A 20648-nucleotide genomic window follows, 5' to 3' on the forward strand; every position below is an offset into this window, starting at 1 on the left:
GTCATTTGAGTTTTTTAGTGAACCCTTTCTCCATTAAGGGGGAGTGTTAGCATTAATGGAGAAAGTTAGCTTTCCTATGTTTGAGTGTTTATTTCTTTAGAATAAGGAGTGGTTCAAACCACCCAATATTGTACAAGTATATGTAATAAATTATGTGAATGTGATGACATAGAGGTTTCTGCCACATACACTCTAGGTGAAGCTCTCACCTGGCTACTTAGTTTGCAGTAATAATTCAGTCTTGCTATTTTTAACAATTCACCTGGGGTATGATGCTATTTTTAACAATTCACCTGGCGCATGTGATTCAAATGTTGAGATATCTCATTCATAACACTGTCGATATCGTTTCCGCCCTCATTTCTGAATTTGTTTTCTTCTGCACCAATCACAACTATCATCATGATTATTACTTGCAAAACTGCATCATGAACATTAATGTTCTACTAATTATATAATATGGACATAAATAAAAATATTCGATTTATTTGCGTATAAAAGACTAATCCCCACTTTACAGACAGAGGAAACGCCATGTTTTATTTCCCATCGTTCTTATCGATTGCTTCCAAAAATGCAGAATTATGGTTTATTGCACTACCTCTCCTCAACTTAATTTCGAAGTTCTACTCTGCACTACTGGGATGCAACAATAGACGTTGTTTGAGCACTGTTTAACCAACGCTAAAACGCTTTTCCACGCTGTGGCAAATGGGAAACTCCTATTTCCAACCCCATAGCCTCATTAATGCGGGGCTACATGCACAGGAGATAGGAGTTTATAACACGCGAGGTGGGTACTACGCCGTTTTTTATTTATTATCTAAACGCGAGGTGGCTATCTCCTGCACATGTAGCCCCGCATTAATGAGGCTATGGGGTTGGAAATAGCATTTTCCTGGCAAATGTAGAAGGATGCCTGAAAAGTGAAGTGAAATGAAATGGTGGTAAAATCTCTTTCCATATGATATATTTATAGATGCTGCCAAGAATGGATTAATGTTTCCATGTGGCTGTAAACGAAAATATAAATCAGTTGTCACGATCAAATAATAAAGGTATCATATAAAAAGTCAAACGACAGGAGGGCCTATTAAGGGCAGATATGAGTCGTCACTATCGTAATAATAAATGTATCAAATAAAACGTCAAAGGACATTCGGGCCATAAACCTAAACCTCATATTAAGGGTAGATATGAGTTTTCATGATCGTAATAATAAATGTATCGACTAAAACGTCAAAGGACAGTCGGCATAAACAAACAAACTTAACATTAATATTAAGGGTAGATATGAGTTTTCATGATGTGATGTGGTGTGGTATGATGTGTATAATGGTTCGGTAGAGATGTTTAATTTCAATGTATTTTGTGATTGTCAGTCTTAAATAAAATTATGTATATTAAAAAATGGTTTTAAATAAATTATGTTCCTTTAAAAATGATGTTAAATATAATTTATTGGTGAGGAAATTTGATTTCCACATATTTTGTGGTCTAATTTCAATTAAAACTATATATTCTTAAAAACGGTTTTAAATATAATTGATTATTAGTTGAAAGAAAAATGATAGACTAGCTGAAAAGAAAATGATAGGCACAATTTGTTGTTTGGCTGAAAAGTAAATGATAAATATGTCATTTTCACAATCAAATTACAATGGAAATATAGGAAATTCAACCAAATTTAATTTAATTTAATTTGGAGTTGTCTTTAGTGATATTTTTAGTGAGACTTTTTGGAAGTTTTTTTGGTAGGTTTTCTAGTCAAATTTCTCTGAAATTCGGCAGCAATTTATTGAAATCGCAAGTTTGATAGCTAATTTCTGCACAATCAAAACGTCCTAGGGGTTTTTCAGGGTGCTGAATCCAAATATGCAGTTAAAAAACCATTTTAAATAATAAAAATCAAAATTTAACCTCAATTTTTTCTACCAAATTAGGTTACCAAAATCTCTAAAAAATCGCACTAAAAACAAATCCAATTTAATTTACTTAAATACGAAATGCAATCAGCGTGCTTCCGACTCCGATGACGTTTTGGATGATATGCTGCACTTCCAGGGGAAGAAGGCCTCTGCGAGGCTATTCGGTATCTACATTGTTTTATTTTTATGAATTTTGATTTTGGCACAGTTTAATTAATAGTCTCAGCAAGTAAAGTTTTATATTCTTAAGAAATTAGGATTATTTTAAAATTAATTAAAATTTATAATAAAATTTAATAGATAAACTTGTTTTCCTATAAATAAAAGTTTAATATCACATACTTAAATTGTTTTATTTTGACTTTTTGTTTTTAATAAATTAAATTTTATATTTATAAAAATTATATTGCGTTAAAATTAATCAAAATTTATAAAATAACAAATTTTAATCAAAATTTCTTAAATAAAATTCTCTTTACTAAGATAGGGTTTTATTTATAAAAAAATTTCATCGCTTTAAACTTAAAATTTTTCTTCGCTTAAATAAAATTCTCACTTGTAATATAATTTCATGGTTAAGTTCTCTTTACGTAAATCAAACTCTCGATTGTAATATAATTCCAATGGACTTTAAATAATAATAACAAAAAAAAATTGAATATGCTATTTATTCGACGCTGATGTCATGGGAGCCCACGGTCTCCAGAGAAAATGCTATAAAATTATCTTACTCCTGAATTGGGTTATATTCATTCAATGTGGATCGAATTTAAAATATATTTTTATTTTTAAATACATCTAAATAGATGCGGTTATCGGTAAATGTGAACTACCATATATCTGAGTTATCTCGTTTATTGTTTTTAATTTTGTATTTACAGTATTTAATTAAATGAAAATACAATAAACTAATAATTAATTTATTACATATTTAATATTTAAGAAGTAGATTGATAGTGTCATTTAAAACATGGAATATTGAATTGATAATAATTAATTAATTACTTACTTAATATTTAAGAAAATTATTAAGTAGATAGATAGTGTTATCTAAAACATGAAATATTGAATAGTTAATTATGTTATGTTAGTTTCAATGATTAAGATGTGAATAGCTATTTTTTTAAATAACTATTATTTAAATAGTGGATAGTGTTATTTAAAATATAAAATATTGAATTGCTAATTATATTAACTTCAATAATAAAGATATGAATAGTGACCTTTCTCCTATCAAATGTCTCTGAATAATTATATTAATGAAGATGTGAGACCCTTCTCTTATCAAAAGTTTTCGATTAATTATTATATTTAATTAAATGAAAAATACAAGAGGGAAATAATTAATTTATTACAGACTTAATATTTAAGATAATTGGGACTTGACCAGATTACCGAGGCGAGAGGATGGAGAAAATACACGCGAAGCTAGGGTTTGTAGAAGAAGATCAGTGTTGGGCACCATGGAGGGGCGAGAGGGGGGGAGTTCCACTCCATCCTACAGGTAGGCAGTCTCCAATCGCTTCAAGAAGCCACTGGAAGCTGAAACCGGGAGTTCAGGAAAATGGAAACAGGAAAACAGAAGCTCACAAGGGCAGGAAGATAAGTAGGAAGAAGTCAAAAAAGAGAAGCGAATAGAGGGAGATAGTCAAAAAGCTGCTCACAGAAGTCGGACAGGACCATGTAAACCTAAGGCGACCATCACACCCCGAGTGGTGTTAAGTGATCTAGCGCTACAGGCGCACAGGGAGCACATGGTGACTTATGCAGTGATAGGTAAATTCATGAGGTTATGGCCTATGAAGAAAGCTTTAAATGCATGGATAAAGAATCATTGGAAACCTACAGGAGAAATAGATCTGCACCTTGGATCCAAGGGTTTCTTCACAGTCGTTTTTACAAACCTAGAGGATAAAGACTGGGTGTTTGAAGGAGGACCATACTTCTATGCTGATGCATGCCTCTATATGCGACCATGGGTGATGAATTTCGTCCTAGAACGAGAGACATTCACGGTATCGGTATGGATAAGACTCTATTCCCTACCTCTAGATTATTGGCAGCCAGAATCATTAAAAGCCATAGGCAATAAACTAAGGCATTTTTAAAAAATATCAGAGGCCAAACTGCGAGGAAAATACATATCCTTTGCCTGTATATGCGTAGAAATGGACCTTTTTGGAGCTCTACCAGATGAGATAATTCTAGAAGTATATGATGAAGAATGGGTGCAGGCAGTGGACTATGAGCATGTTCCTTTCAGATGCCGCAAATGCCATGAACACGGGCACCTCTTTAGAGACTGCCCTTTAAACAAAATCGAGAGCAGTATTAAAGCCACCTTAGGGAAAGAAACAGAAAGTTTTACCAAAGTGGGAGGTAGAGGTAGAGGAGGGAGAAAGAACCAGAAGAAATTCAATGAGGAAAATCAGCTTAGTCAGAATAGGTTCAAGATATTAGAAGAAGAAGATGGGCACGATAAAGAGAACCAGGAACTGGAGGATAGCCATGCAGAGAAGGAAAAGGAGGACAACATGGAGGATAGACCTGAAAACAGCCAACACAAGGAGGATCTGCCAAGCACTATGGAACTTGACAGGGACCAAGAGATGACCCCAAGCGAAGTGGGAACGGAGGATCATGAACTGCAGGATATTCTTGAAAGGGAGCATCTCGATCTGGAAAAGTTCCTGGAGCAGGGAAAAACCAAAGGAGTGGATTCACTACCTCAAGAGGAGTTTAACAGAGTGCAATAGCTATTCCTCTAGAGAACTCAGGCAAAAGGTGTGGGGGTCAAAAGAAATCATGATAGTTAGGACAACAGAGGGGTTAAAATGATGGAGGCAACATTGGGACAAGCTCCCAAGAACCCAGACAGAAAAAGAGGACGAAAAAAATAGAATGAGCTGCTGATAGAGTGTGGAAAACTCATTATCAACTCAGGTAAGATGAAATACCTAACAAGTTACTCATTTACAAATCTTTCTTAATGAAGCTTACAACATGGAATATTAGAGGTCTAGGAAGTAAAAGGAAATAGAGAAATCTCAGCAATAAAATGAAAAAAAAAAAATCAGACATGGTATTTATACAGGAAACAAAATGTTCAATAGACAAAATAAGAGAAATACATATAAAATGGCTTATTAAGTATGAATATCTAGAAGTTAAAGTAGAAAAAGCAGTAGGGGGAATTATCACACTTTAGAAACCTCTTAAACTTGGAATCTTAGATGCCAAAGCATCCAGGAACTATCTATCAATGGTCATCCAACCTTTGTGGGACAAGGAAGTTTATTTGATCACAAATGTATATGGTCCACAAAAGCCTGAAGATAAACTCAGGCTCCTAACCTCATTGGAGGAGCTAAGAGAAAGACCTCTGGGTATCCCCTGGATTCTGAGAGGGGACTTTAATATGATCAAATCTTTATCGGAAAAAAAAAGGTGGGACTAGATCACTACGTAGAGATTCCATAGCTTTTCAGAATTTCATAAACAACATGAGGCTAGTAGACATAGAGACAAGTAATGGTATCTTCACCTAGAATAATAAGAGGGGAGGAGTGGCTCAAGTGGCCTCTAAACTTGACAGATTCATTATTTCGAAGGACCTTATCCTCACAGGCCTTAACTTATCAGCTATGATACTACCTTTTGGAGGCTCATATCACTAGCCTATTCAACTTGAAGCATCCTTTATAGGAACTCCGAGAAACAGACCTTTCAGGTTTGAAAACATTTGGCTTACCCATCCAGACTTCATCAGCAACATTGAAAAATGGTGGACAGAAGATATGCATGTTCAGGGCACAAAGATGTTCCTTCTGCATCAAAGATTGAAACACATCAAACACAGGCTTAAAGATTGGAATAAGAATGAGTTTGGCAATATCTTCGAAGCCAAAAAAGTAGTTGAACGGAAGCTACAGGAAATTAACCAAGTCCTCATCACAGATGGCTTCACCGAGGAGAGTAAGGGACAAGCTGACTATGTTCAACAGAAATGGGAGGGCTTATGCAAGCAAGAGGAGATCTTTTGGAAACAGAAATCAAGGGTACAATGGTTAAAAGAAGGAGAAAGGAATACAAGGTTTTTTCACAAATCCACCATGGAGCATAGGTCTCAAAACAAGACTACAAAAATTAAAGATATTCAAGGAAAACAACTCAATACCCACCATGAAATAGAAGCTACTCTGGTCCAACATTTCCAAGGCATAAGAGGAGCCTCTCATAGACAGATCACAATTTATCAATGACTTCACAAAGCACATTCCCAAGCTAGTGACGAGAGAAGACAATTATAATCTTAACATGCCAGTGAATGAAGATGAGGTTAGCGAAGTCATTAAAGAAATGCAAAATGGGAAAGCTCCAGGTCCGTATGGTTTCAATGTGGACTTCTTCAAAGCTTGTTGGGATATAGTCATACAATATATCCTCAATGTGGTGGAGGACTCAAGGAAAAACAAAACTGTTCTGAAGGTGCTCAACACCTCTTTCATATCCTTGATTCCAAAGTAGGATAATGCCATGACACCAGATAGATTTAGACCCATAGCATTATGCAATGTGGTGTACAAAATTATTTCCAAAATAATTGCAAACAGGCTTAAGCCCCTTCTTCCAACTCTAGTGTCTGAGGAGCAAATTGGATATGTGGAAGGCAGGCAAATTCTTAATAATATCATTCAAGCTCACGAGGTGGTTCACTCACTTAAGAGCAATAAGCAGGCATGTATGATCATACAACTTGACCTAGAGAAGGCTTATGATAAGCTAAGCTGGGCATACATCAGGGAAGTACTAATAACATTTGGCTTTGACCATAATTGGATAATATGGGTAATGGCCCTTGTAACCACCTCAAGCTTTTCAATCCTACTTAATGGCTCACCATCCAGAACCTTTAAGCCTTCGAGAGGACTTAACAAGGAGATCCGCTTTCACCCTTCCTCTTTATTCTCATGATGGAAGGGCTAGGCAATGCGATCAAATATGCCAAAGTCGAAGCCACAATCCAGGGTCTTAAACTCACTCTGAATGGGGATGCCTTGACCCATCAACAATTTGTGGACGACACCGAGTTGCAGAGTACACCAACAGTCAAGGAAGCTCAATCCTTCAAAAAAATCCTGAACGACTATGCTATGGCTGCAGGTATAGAGGTAAGCCTTACCAAATCCAAGATTTTATTTTTTAATACTGATATTGCTAAGCAGAGAAACCTCACCAGAATTCTAGGCTTTCAAAGAGATATGCTACGCTCCAAATATTTGGGAGTACCTCTAATAGACAAACCTCTGAGCAAGGCAGTGTGGGAGCCTGTTACTAATAAACTCCAGGAAAAAATCCGGAAATGGACAAACAGGTCTCTGAATTTAATAGGTCGGCTAGTGCTTACAAAAGCTATCCTTCAAACTGTCCCCATCTTCATGTTTTCAGCCCTTCCAGCTCCAAAGGGAGTTGTGAAACACATCAGAAATATCCAAAGAAATTTTCTTTGCGGCAAAGGGGAAGAGAAAAAGAAATGGGCTTTGGTACCCTAGGAAAAGATCTGTAAACCTAAGACACATGGTGGTTTGGGACTTGATGACCTTGAAACCCTAAACACAATTTTGGGGGCAAAATTATGGTGGAGATGGCTAAAAGAATCGGTTTCCCCTTGGGCCAAAGTATGGAAATAGAAATATGCAAACAATTGGCAAGAAAAGGATTTCATTAGAATGTCTGGTATCATCAAAGGCTCCTACATTTGGAACAAAGCTTGGGAGAATAGAGCCATTGTTCAGAAACATAGTTTTTGGGAAATTAGAGATGGAAACCTTGCTTGGTTTTGGGAAGATAATTGGCAACAAGAACCTAAACTGATAAAAGAATAATTTGTCGATCTCAAGAATGATACTATTGACAAAGGGTTACTCAGGGTAAATGATTTATGGGATCAGGAAAAAAGCGATGGAAAATGGAGAATATGGAAGAACCTAGTATACAGTGATGAATCCTCGTTGAAATCCCAGGCAAAAGCTCTTACAGCCATCTTGGAACAGAGAAAGATTTTGACATCAACATCTTCAGACCAACTGAGATGGGGTAAAAATAATGAAGGAAGCTTTAACCTCAAAGAGGCCAAGCGAATAGCCCTTGGGCTTGACTTCACAAACCCTGATAAAGTATGGAAGGACCTATGGCAGAACCAAAACTGGATGAAAATCAAACTGTTCATGTGGTTAGTGCAACATAAAAAATTCTGACTTGGGAAAACCTCAGGAAAAGAGGGGTAGCTGGTCCATCTAAATGCTTGCTATGTGAATTACAAGAAGAAACTATGGAACGCCTACTCAACCTATGCCCATTCACCTCCACCCTATGGAATTGGGTGGCTTCAATCTTCAGACAAACAGACAAGGATATTGGCAGCATCACCAATACTTTGAGGAATTGGAGGAAAAATTTCTCTGAGAATGAAATAATCAACAAAACTTGGGCTTTGGTTCCAGGCTTTCTAATCTGGGATGTCTAGAAAGAACGCAACAACAGAATCTTCAAGAATAGGATTAGTTCATCCCAAAGCATCATGGCTCAGATTATAATGCAGATCAGAGAGACTGTAGGAACCCTCATAAAAAACCTCTCTGAGAACCAACCTCAAGATCAGGAGGTGCAGATAGTTATTTAGTTGGGACTAAAGGGCTTTCCCCCTAGGGTATAAACAAGTCTATAAGTCATATAACAGTTAATAAGGACTTTTGGCAACCTCCCCCTAATGGTTTTATGAAATGCAACATAGATGGAGCCTCAAAAGGAAACCCTGGTATGGCTGGTTATGGAGGAGGCATAAGGGATGAAAAGGGTTTCATAAAAACCATCTTTCACTGTCATTTGGGGAAGGTTACTAATAATATGGTATAGCTCACAGCCCTTGAGCAATGCCTAGAAATCTTGAGGGACTCAAATTTACGTAATACCATAATTGAAGCTGGTTTCGAGTTGATAATTAATTCAGTCAAGAAAATTTGCAATAGCTTAGCACCAGACAAAGTGTCGAGACACAGGCAGTTACTGCTAGTCTATCCACGCATACAATGCCACCTACAAACCATGAAAACCCTTAGTTTTTTTCATGTGCGCTGAACAACCAACATATTAGTGGATTTATTGGCAAATGAAGGAGTACTTTGCTCCAAGAGCTACATGAAATATGAATGGACATGGACTCCCCATGGATGGTTGAGGGAAGAGTGTTACAGACAACCGAAATTAGATAGGGAGTTCCATTAGAGCAGAGGTAATAAATAGGATGAAGAATGACGGAAACATAGGAATTTTGGTCTAGAGGAGGAAGCAACTTTTGGTAAAATGCGAGTGGGATATACCTGAAACTCCTAAATTCTACACTACTAAAGTACGCCTTTGGTTTTCGGGCGGGAAAATGTACCCGGAACTATATAAACCTATGGTACTTGCGCGGGAAAACTTATATAGGACAATTCTTCGCATTGACCCAAATTACATTAACTATGACCTTTTAACTAGTGGTTGTGTGGACTTAGTTAAAATGTTTTCAGGTTGGCGAAATCAAAGTAATCATATGTATTTCATGTGGCAAATAGCGAGATGGTTAACAACCCATATGGACCTGAAATTTGTTTAGACGATGTCTTTATAAGGCTTCGGGTCTGTAATAATAATTAAGTTCCGTGCTAGTTGCACATTCCTGTTGGGATCACACGCATCACGTGGATTTCGGGCAGTTAAAATGTCCGTGGGTTATCTCCCCAAGCGGACCCGAAATGGTTATAGAGTTGGTTCAGGCGTCTTTTCGGGTCCGATTAGAAGGATAAAGGGTGAGCATGAAGGATTCCCAAAATAGCCTCTCGACTGTTAGATCTTCAGAGACAGATCACACGGTTGACGGAGGTTTGTAATGTTTTATGGGACCTTGGCCCGGTTTGTGAGACTTTGGCTTGGTAGCTAAGGTGTTGTGGGGCTCGCCTATTATGTGGGCCACAGAGCCTTGGGTTGTCATGTATATTATGTAACTATTTTTATATAGTTGAATAGAAGGACCTACTCTTACTTGAGCAAAAGAAAATATTTAAGATAACTATTATTTAGATAGTGGATAGGCTCACCTAAAACATGAAATATTGAATTGTTAATTTTATTACCTTCAATAATTAAGATGTGAATAGCAACCTTTCTCCTATCATTCTCTATCAAATGTCTTTGACTAATTAAATTAATTAAGATGTGAATAACACCCCTTCTCTCATCAAATGTCTCACTAATTATATTTAATTAAATGAAAAACAAAATAAAGCAATAATTAATTTAGTTACAAATAAAAATAATAATAAATAGATTTAACAAACAAACAAACTAATTAATTATTAATTAACTAATTAATATTCCTTTCCCTATTTCTTGGTCCAATCAAATGTAGTTGTTGCCCAGTCCTTTGTAGCCGTTTCCTTGGTCAATAGTAGTTGTTTCTTTCTAGCCCTTGAATGATCGGTCTCCCTATTTAACTTGTTGCCATGATCTGGTTCTTCATCTTGTCCTTACGATGAACCACACTTGTGGACAAATAAATTTTGATGTGATTATCGCTGAAAACCTTCTCAATAAACATGATATGGATCACAGAAGCCTAAATTCAATAATAATTAATTTATTACATACTTAATATTTAAGAGAACTATTATTTAAATAGTGGATAGTGTCACCTAAAACATGAATTATTGAATTGTTAATATATTAGATTCAATAATTAAGACGTGAATAATGACCCTTCTCTTATCAAATGTCTCTCATTAATTATGATGAGAGATAGATAGTGGACTTGGACGTTAATGTAAGTAAATTAAAAAACACATTTTAATTATAACATAATTAATAAAAACATTAATATATAAATTATTATAATGATATTGTAAAAATGATCAATATTAAAATTATATATATAGGTCTTGATGGTGGATCCCCTTTGGATTCGAAACAAAATATGATTACTATTGTGGATCGTCCTAAATTTAGCTCAACATAAACTAACCATAGAAACTTGAAATCCAAAATTTATTTCAAACTTAATATTTAAGGTAACTATTATTTAGATAGTGATCAGTGTCACCTAAAACATGAAATATTGAATTGCTAATTATATTAGCTTCAATAATTAAGATGTGAATACCCACCCTTCTCCTATCATTTGTCTCTTACTAATTATATTTAATTAAATGAAAAACACAATAAATAATTAATTTATTACCTACTTAATATTTAAAATAACTATTATTTAAATAGTGGATAATATCACTGAAACATGAAATATTGAATTTTTAATTATATTAGCTTCAATAATTAAGACATTAATAACAATCATTCTTCTATCAAATGTCTCTCCCTAATTATATTAATTAAGATGTGAAACACTGTTGACACCTAATCCTTGTGATTGGGTGAATTTATGTAAATAAATAAATAGGAAATATGAACAGTCATCGGGAGACGAACTGAACAGTCTCTCCCTCATGTATATAGTGAAGGCCTACCTGATGGAATAAAACAGTCGAATCATTTTTTCTTAATGGAGTTACTACCTGGCCTGACAATGGTATCAGAGCCAGCTCCTTTTTTAGCCTTTATGTCCCTTGTAATTCCTAGTCTGCTCTCCATATAGCTGAGTTGCTCCTCCATATAATTAAGCTACTCCTGACATGGTAGCTGCACCCTCCATACTGTCCAACGTTGTCCATGCTGTCCTGCCTGTCCATAAACATTTCATAAAAGAAGCATTGTCTTGACATAGCCGCCCCCTTCATATTGTCCAGCGTTGTCCATCCACAGTTTTTTTTGCTCAGAAAACGTCCTCTCCACAGTTATTCTCGCTACGGTTTTCCTGTTGTCAATCTTGCAAAATCCCAAGAATATCATCCTCTCGATACAAGTGGTACTCTTTTTCTGCAAGTTTTACTTCTGTGCCACCATATTCAGGAAGAAGAACATGGTCACCCTCCTTGACACTAACAGGAATAGTGTTTCCATCCTTGCTACGAGAACCAAGCCCAACTGATATGACCTTTCCTGAGTTCAACTTGCCAGTGCTCTCCGGAAGCAAAATGCCGCCAGCGGTCTTGCTCGGAGCAACATCTTTCTCTATCAAAACCCTGTTAAGCAAGGGGATAAGCTTCTCCGTTGGTTTGATACTGTAAGGGAAGAAACCCTTATAGCCAGAGGCCTTTTATATAGAGACCCTGCAATTGCAAAATCCTTCTGCCTCCACCATCACACAGGCAGTGCACAACATTCGGCGTCTGAGAGTTCTACGGAACGTCGATGCTGTGCACACCATCAATATAGATCTTGGCGAGCATAAGGCGACTGTTACAAAATTGTAATAGATGTAAAACACAATCACAAGAATCCCGACACCAGTGTTCAGCTTGTGGCTGTGGCTAAACGTATCCTATAGTTTAATCTCTCATTCATTTAACGTGTGCTATTCGATTGGTTGGTACGTGATGTGTTTTGCATAAGATTAATTTATCTGTGGGTTTTGGCTGGTTTTGGGATTCGACCATTATTTTTTTGTGCGCCGGCCATTGATCTTTATTGATATCTCTGTCTATCTGAAAATAAGTTTAATGATCGAGTTGTGACACAATATCTGATAATTACAAATTGGCATCGTTGGTTTTATATGAAAGAGAACAGTATTATGAATGGAATTGAGAGTCCAAATACGTCTGTTCTACGTTCTTCGGCCTTTTGGTGGACGCAGTGCTTTATGCTGTTGAGGGTATTTTTTGGACTTAGTATACTGCAATATTCCAGATGAATACAAATTGATATTTGAGTTTGTTGTCCAATCATATCAGAACTATATTTTTTTTCCATTAAGAATAAAAGTTTTGCAGCAGAAGTTTTTTTTGCTACAATATGCATTCAATCATATCCATGGTGGGAATAGTTCTCACTGGCAAGGAGAACTATCCTGAATGGTCATGGATGATAAAACACACCCTCATTTTCAATGAGTTTTGGAAAGGAGTGTGTGTTGGAGACAGAGACAATGAACCAATACAGCCTACCTCAGACAAAGAGCTCGTCATTTGGGAAAAAAAGAACAGCAAAGCTTATGCATTAATCGCAACATCTGTAAATGAAGAGGTGAGTCGCCATATTTCGTCATATTCAACTGCCTTTGAAGCCTTACAAAAGCTGAAAGAACTCTATGACTCACATTCTGCACTTGAAGTTGTTCAACTCATGATTAAATTCTTCACTCTTGAACTGCAAAATAATGATCCTCTTGCTCTTGCATCTGAAGTAAATTCTATAATGCATGATATCAAATCCACTAAGGTTGAATTGGATATTCCTTTTATCACTTTTCTCAAGGCACTTTATCCTACTTACTCCAATTATCTTGAGTCATTGCAAGCAAATGGAAATCTCAAAGATATAACCTTTGACTCTCTTGTGAAAAAGGTTGCTGAAAGAGAGAAAGCTTTTGGAAAGAAGACAACCCCTGAATCTTCTGAAGAGGCTGTGTGCCTTGCTCATAAAGAAAAGCATCCTGCTCAAGATTATACAAGAGGAAGAGGTGGTCGAAGAGGAAGAGGAAGATATTTCAGAGGTAGGGGGGGGGCAGACATTCTGAAGGAGAAAAGGCAGATTTGCACTACGTTCACTGCAAAAGAAATGGATCACATGATGCCTCCACATGCAAGCTACCATGGGACAAAATTGAGCATAAAAGAAACCAACAGAAAGGTAAAACTAATGATATAGACAAAGGTAAAGCACCTGAATCCGTTCACTATGTTGTGGCACAATGTAACATTGGAGTAAATGAAGATTTATTTAATGCTTCACTTGCTTCTTGGAAAAATGATTGGTTGCTTGACTCAGGAGCAACCTGCCACATGACTCATAGAAAATATTTTTTTGAAGATTTCATTGACAATGTTGATGGAGCAGTATAATTTGCAGACCAATCAAAAATCAAGCCATCAGGGCTTGGCACAATCAGGCTTAAAATACTTTGTCTTCCAGACTTTCTTTTGCATCATGTTCTATATCTCCCATAGCTAAAGAGAAACTTGCTTCCTTGGTCCACATTCGCTAGCAAGGACACTCCATTCATATGTTTGATGGCAAGCTTGAGGTAAGAAAAGCATCTGACCACTCACTTATCATGAGGGGAATAGAAGAAGAAAGGCTTCTCAAACTGCAAGGAACCTCTGCTCATGCACAACATTTCTCATACAATTCTCATCATGAAGAAGGTACACTTCCATCAAGTTTATTATGGCATGCTATATTTGGAAATTTGAACTATGACAGTCTCCGCTTGTTGAAGAAAAATGGTGTTGCTGGTTTGCCTACAATTCCTAGGAAACTTAAGCAATGTGATGCTTGCATTCTAGGAAAGCATAGCAAATAGTCTTTTCATGATTCACATTCAAGAGCACATAGAAAACTTGAACTCATTCATTCAGATTTATGTGGTCCAATGCCTGTTCCTTCTGCAAATGGAAATAAATATATCATGACATTTATTGATGACTACACCAGAATGTGTTGGGTTTATTTATTGAAGAACAAATTTGATGCTTTTCAAACATTCAAGAATTTTCATAAATGTATTGAAAATGATGCACAATATCATATTGGGTCTATTCACATTGATAATGGAAAAGAATACACATCAAATGAATTTGAAAACTATCTTTGCTAACATGGGATCAAACATAAAACAACTGTTCCTTATAATCCCCAACAGAATGATGTAGCTGAAAGAATGAATAGGAAAATCTTAAATATGGTACGATCCATGCTCTTCTTCAAGAATGTAAAGATAATGTTTTGGGCTGATGCTATTCTATGTTCCGCATATATAAAGAATAGATGTCCATCTAATGCTATTAGAAACAAGACTCCTTATGAAATGTGGTATGGACATGTTCCTTCGGTAAAGCATCTCAGGGTCTTTGGTTCTACCTGTTATGCCTTGATACCAAAGGTACATAAAAAAAAACTTGGTGCTAGAAGTCGTAAGTGTATCTTTCTGGGATATTCAAACACCTCCAAAGCATACCGCCTCTATGATGAAGTAAATAAGAAGTTTGTTGTATCTAGAGATGTAATTTTTCTTGAATCATCCAAAACCGACAATGTTGTTGAGCGGCAAATTGATCACTTGGATAGATTCGCAAAAGCAAAGTCATTTCAAGAATTTGATAATCAGATTTCACATCTTGAAGGGGGGATTCCTATACTAGATCAACATGTGGAATCTTCTTCTAAAGAACACTCTCCCCCACAAGAAACTCCAACAACGGATGCTGCTTTAAGTGATGTAATTGATAGAATTGGGAGACTCAATCTTGATTCAGTCCTAACTCAATCAACGGAGTAGCCTAAACCATCTCAGAAAGGTCCCCCAAAGTGGCTGACAAAGACACTTGAAAGTGTTCATCCTGATGAGGTTGGAAAGGCAGGAACTAGAAATTCAAACCGGCAAAATGGAGGTGATGTAGATGACTCTAATTCACCTATTGATATGGATGTTTCTTATGATTGTGAATTGAACTTGTCTACAGATTTTGAACCAACTTACTTCAAAGAAGCTGCTTCGTATGATGAATGGAAAGAATCAATGAAAAAGGAGTATGATGCCCTCATAAAGAACGACACTTGGAAGCTGGTTGATCCTCCATTAGGAACCAAACCAATTCGCTGCAAGTGGGTCTACAAGAACAAGTCTAAAGCTGATAGTTCACTTGAAAAGCACAAAGCTAGGCTTGTGGCAAAAGGTTTTGCACAGAAGGAAGGGGTCGATTATGAGGAGACTTTTCCCCCACAGCAAAATGGGCTACCATACGGACACTCTTTGCACTAGCAGCTCAGAACAGTTGGAAAGTCCATCAAATGGATGTAAAAACTGCTTGCTTGAATGGAGATCTAAAAGAGAGTGTTTTTATGTCCCAGCCTGAAGGATTTGCTGTGAAAGGACATGAACATAAATTATGCAAACTTGTGAAGTCCTTGTATGACATCAAACAAGCATCGCGAGCCTGGTATGAAAAACTAACTGAGCATCTTCTGAAACTCAATTTCAAACATTTTGATCTTGATGATGCAACTCTATTTGTCAAGGAAGTTGGCAAAATAGTTGTATATCTTGTGGTATATGTAGATGATCTTTTGATGACAGGGAACAATGAAAGCTACATTGCATCCATAAAGAAAGAATTGGGGAAAAGTTTTGAAATGACTGATTTGGGCTATGTTCATTACTATCTTGGCATTGAAGTAACCCAACATCCAAAGTCCATATTTCTTTGTAAAAAGAAATACATTGGAGATCTGTTGAATAGGTTTGGCATGACAGAGTGCAATCCTCTTACTACTCCAATGGAACAAAACTTAAAGCTCACATCTATTGAAGGAAAAGAATTTTAGGATGCAACAAAGTATAGACAGCTTGTAGGATGTATCAACTACCTAACTACTACTAGACCAGACATTCGTTTGCTGTTGGAATCCTCTCCAGGTTTATGCAAAAGCCTTGTGAGGGACATTGGTTTGCTGCAAAAAGAGTTCTAAGGTACTTGAAGGGAACTCAAGACTTTGGAATCAAGTATACACAAGTGGATGACTTCAGTTTGATTGGATACTCTGATTCAGACTTCGATGGAGACAAAGAAACTGGGGTATCAACTTCAGGATATACTATGAGTCTTGGATCAGGAGCTGTCTCCTGGAGATCACGCAAATAATCAGTCCCAGCATATTCAACAACAGAAGTAGAATACGTGGCAACAACTGAAGCAACAAAAGAAATTTTGTGGCTTAGGAAAATTCTTGAAGATTTGCAGGTAAAACAAGTACAATCAACTCCACTCATGATTAACAATACCTCTGCAATAAAGTTGGCCAAGAACCCAAAATTCCATGATCGAACGAAGCACATCAATACTAAATATCATTTGATTCGACGTCATGTTGAGGCCAAAACAATCCATCTCCGTCATTGTTCCACAAATGAGCAAATTGTAGACATCTTCACCAAACTGCTTGGAAGAGAAAAGCTTGAACGATTCAGAATGATGCTTGGACTCACCAACATCCCTTCAGATTAAGGGGGGGAATGTTGACACCTAATCCTTGTGATTGGGTGAATTTATGTAAATAAATAAATAGGAAATATGAACAATCATCAGGAGACGAACTGAACAGTCTCTCCCTCATGTATATAATGAAGACCTACTTGATGGAATAAAACAGTCGAATCATTTTTGCTTAATGAAGTTACTGCCTGGCTTGACAAACACTACCATTTTCTTATCAAATGTCTTTAATAATTATATTTAATTAAATAAGAAACACAATAAAGTAATAATTAGTGTACTACATACTTAATATTTAAGATAACAATTATTTAGATAATGAATAGTGTCACCTAAAATATGAATTTTTGAATTGCTAATTATATTAGATTCAGTAATTAAGACGCGAGTAGCGACTTTTCTCCTATCAAATGTTTCTCATTAATTATAATAAAAAATAAATAGTGAAATTAGAAGTTATTATAAAATATAATTAAAAAAACATTAATATATAAATTATTATAATAATATTGTAAAAAGTTATCAATATTAAAATTATATATATATATATAATTTTTTTTTTTAAATTAGTAAATTAATGTTCTTAATCTTTTTAGAATGCTATCATGTCTTTATCATACTAACTTTGAGGTGGATTGAAATATATTATTGTAACCTTTTTTTTATACTCATAATAATCTATAGTAGATTCGTGGATGCACTATTATGTTGGATTTTACAGCTCTATTATGATTTATTATTATCTTGATTTAAATATATTATTATAATTTATTTTTCATATTTAATTTATAGTGCATTATTTTTTACTCTAGGCTAGATGCTTGTAATTATTCACAACACATACGCATTAAGTATATAATTATTATTATTAGGAGTATCTTATTATAGAATTCAAAACTTTAATCTATTAAGGGGTTAAGCGAAGTATATATATATATATATATATATATATATATATATATATATATATCTATATATCTATATATATATATATATATATATATTTTGTAATGATCGTTTCAATTAGTAGAAAAATGAGAAAATAAATTCGAATGGTTAGAAAATAAAATATTAAGATTTAAAAATAAGCTAAAAATAATTAAAGATACTATATAAGAAATGGAAAAGAACAAATAATCAATAGCTGAACAAAATTGAACTTTGAGAGATAAGATGAAAGAGTTAAAAGAAAAACTAATTAACAATCTGGCCCTAAATTAAACATCTAACCCATTAAAGAGGAAATTTACAAGTTAATTTAGTTGAATCACGAGCACAATAAAAGAGAATTTGATCTTATAATTGCTAGTATAAAAGAGTAGAAAAATGATGACATTTTAGAAATAGTACAATAAGAACTAGAACAAAAATCACAAATTAAAACAACTTATCTCATAAAAGCAAGAAGGTTGGAAAAGATACTTGAGCATAAATATACACCGATATGTCTTAGGGTAAGTTGTAGTGACCATCAATTAGGAATACTTGGTAAATCTCCAAGTCTAGAAGGGATAATAATCTTTATAAATGAGGACCTCATCCTAGTAGACCAAGATGAATTAAGGAAGGAGGTACAAAAGGTAAAGGAAGCCAAAAAGGAAGGAAAATAGGTAATCACTAGAAATAAGAAAGTTATTATTAGGTATAGGTGTTGGAATATTGATTCCTACTTGTCTCAATTGTGATTGTCTATGTAAAGAGTATGTTCCTATTCTATAGGAGTGGTTTCCCTAGTTTGGTGTGTGATTGAAATATTCTCTCAATCAACAGATTGTATGTCCAAGATAGTTTTCCTATCTTGAGACAATACTCCTGTATATATGTAATATGATATTTGATTAATGTATGTGAAAATAGTTTGCACTATCAAGTTTTATCATGGTATCAGAGACTAGAAGCTTGGCCCCTCCTGGGCTTGGTCCATCCTCAGACTAGAAGCTTGGCCCCTCCTGGGCTTGGTCCATCCTCAGCTGAGGGAAACAAAAAAAAGGCGTTGAAAGTAGAGTGGAAAGGTGTTAATGTTGGTCTATGATTCGATTGTTTAACTGATCCCTGGGTGGTGTAGTGGCGGTGTGGGGATGCAGTGGCGATGTGGAGTTTGCTGGGAGGCCAAGCAGTGGAGCAACGAATCTGTGAATTTGTGGATCTGTGGATGTAACACCCGTGGATCTGTGAGTCAGGAGTTTTTTGTGTCATGTGGAGGGAAAAACTAGGCATGGTGTGGTGATCATTGTGTGTTTGTGGCAACCTATGTAGAGGTGTAGACTGTGTATGGACCTATTTACTGATGGAGGAGATCTGCTATGGTGTTGAATTTTTTATGTGCACAGTATCAATCTGACTAGTGATTTGTGCATTGTGGATAGTGTCTATTTCTTGTTTTAAGAGCATTTTGAGAGCGTTGTGCAGAGAAGAGGTGGCTGGTGTGAGCATTGGTGCCTACGTCCATTGATACCCAGTCGAGATTCGTGGTTGTCGTGGGGCATTGAGACTACTAACTCTATGATATAAATTCATACTTAATCAATGCCTATTAAGAGTCAGATTGGAGGAACTCTACCCATCGTGGAGGTTTTGAGAAACAGAAACATGGCCGCTAGGGAAAACGCCGTTGCAGCTTTGTTCAGTCTATCTGCAGTGGATGAAAACAAGGCGCAAATCAGGGCTTGCGACGCCATCCCTCCTCTGGTGGAGCTTCTCAGGGATGGAAACATGAGGGGTAAGATGGCCGCAGGGGTGAGGCAGTTTGAAGTTCGTCCTTAAACCATCCACCTTCGTGCTTTGGTCTTTTAGGCGTGCTGCATTTTTATTTTATTCGATCGTGCAATATGCGGCCTTTAACTAAAGCGACCTTTTATTTTCTTGGATATTTAAGTTGTCGTGTTGTTTTTTTTTGTTCTCTGGTTCAAGCTTTGTTTGCATGTTTGAACGATAGTTTGTTTGGCATTTCAGCTTAAAATAACCGATTTTGACATTGGAAAAATTGATCAGGGCTTTTGATTCTTCACGAGAAAAAATGTTTGGTTCAAAATGAATGCTCGCATTATCGTCGATCAATGGCTCTAATTTGCTTTGATCTTTGCTGCGGTTAGAAATTCCCTCAGAAAACGGGTTTGAAGGTTTGGAGTAAGAGAGCCTCAGAAGGAAGTATGTGATGGGTAACAAGGATGTCGCCTTTGCGTTGTTCAATTTGTGCCCATATCCTCGGTTAACAAAAAATCGTAGCCGAGAGCCAATGGCAATGAAGCGAGATATAGGAGCCTGTGAGCAGGAGCCCTCATTGATTGTGAAGGAAACACATTCCCTAGGCATAAGGAAAAATCCTTGGGGTGATTTTCCGTTTAGATCAGAGAGATCTAGACAGTGTCTTGCTCATGCAACCAGAGGTCTACTGCCTTCTTCTTTCTTTTCGGGTCAACTAGACAGAATTGGAGTTTGGGAAGGTAAACACATTGAGCGTGATCAATTCAATGTAAAAGTGCAATTTGTTAGAATTGTAGACTTAAAAAAAAAAACTCCAATGAGAAACAAATTAATGTGGTATTTATAAATGTTTTGGAACTTTTTACATTGAGCT

General features: G+C 36.0%; 1 pseudogene; it reads right to left on the minus strand.

Moving 5' to 3' along the window:
* Positions 1-11838: 11838 nt before the first annotated feature.
* LOC149211238 (10 kDa chaperonin, mitochondrial pseudogene) lies at positions 11839-12285 on the minus strand (annotated as a pseudogene).
* Positions 12286-20648: the final 8363 nt, after the last annotated feature.

Source organism: Pinus tabuliformis, chromosome 1_2, assembly GCF_031772625.1.
Source record: "Pinus tabuliformis cultivar Carrire ecotype Pingquan chromosome 1_2, CPIR1, whole genome shotgun sequence".
In the NCBI taxonomy this organism is placed as follows: Eukaryota; Viridiplantae; Streptophyta; class Pinopsida; order Pinales; family Pinaceae; genus Pinus; species Pinus tabuliformis.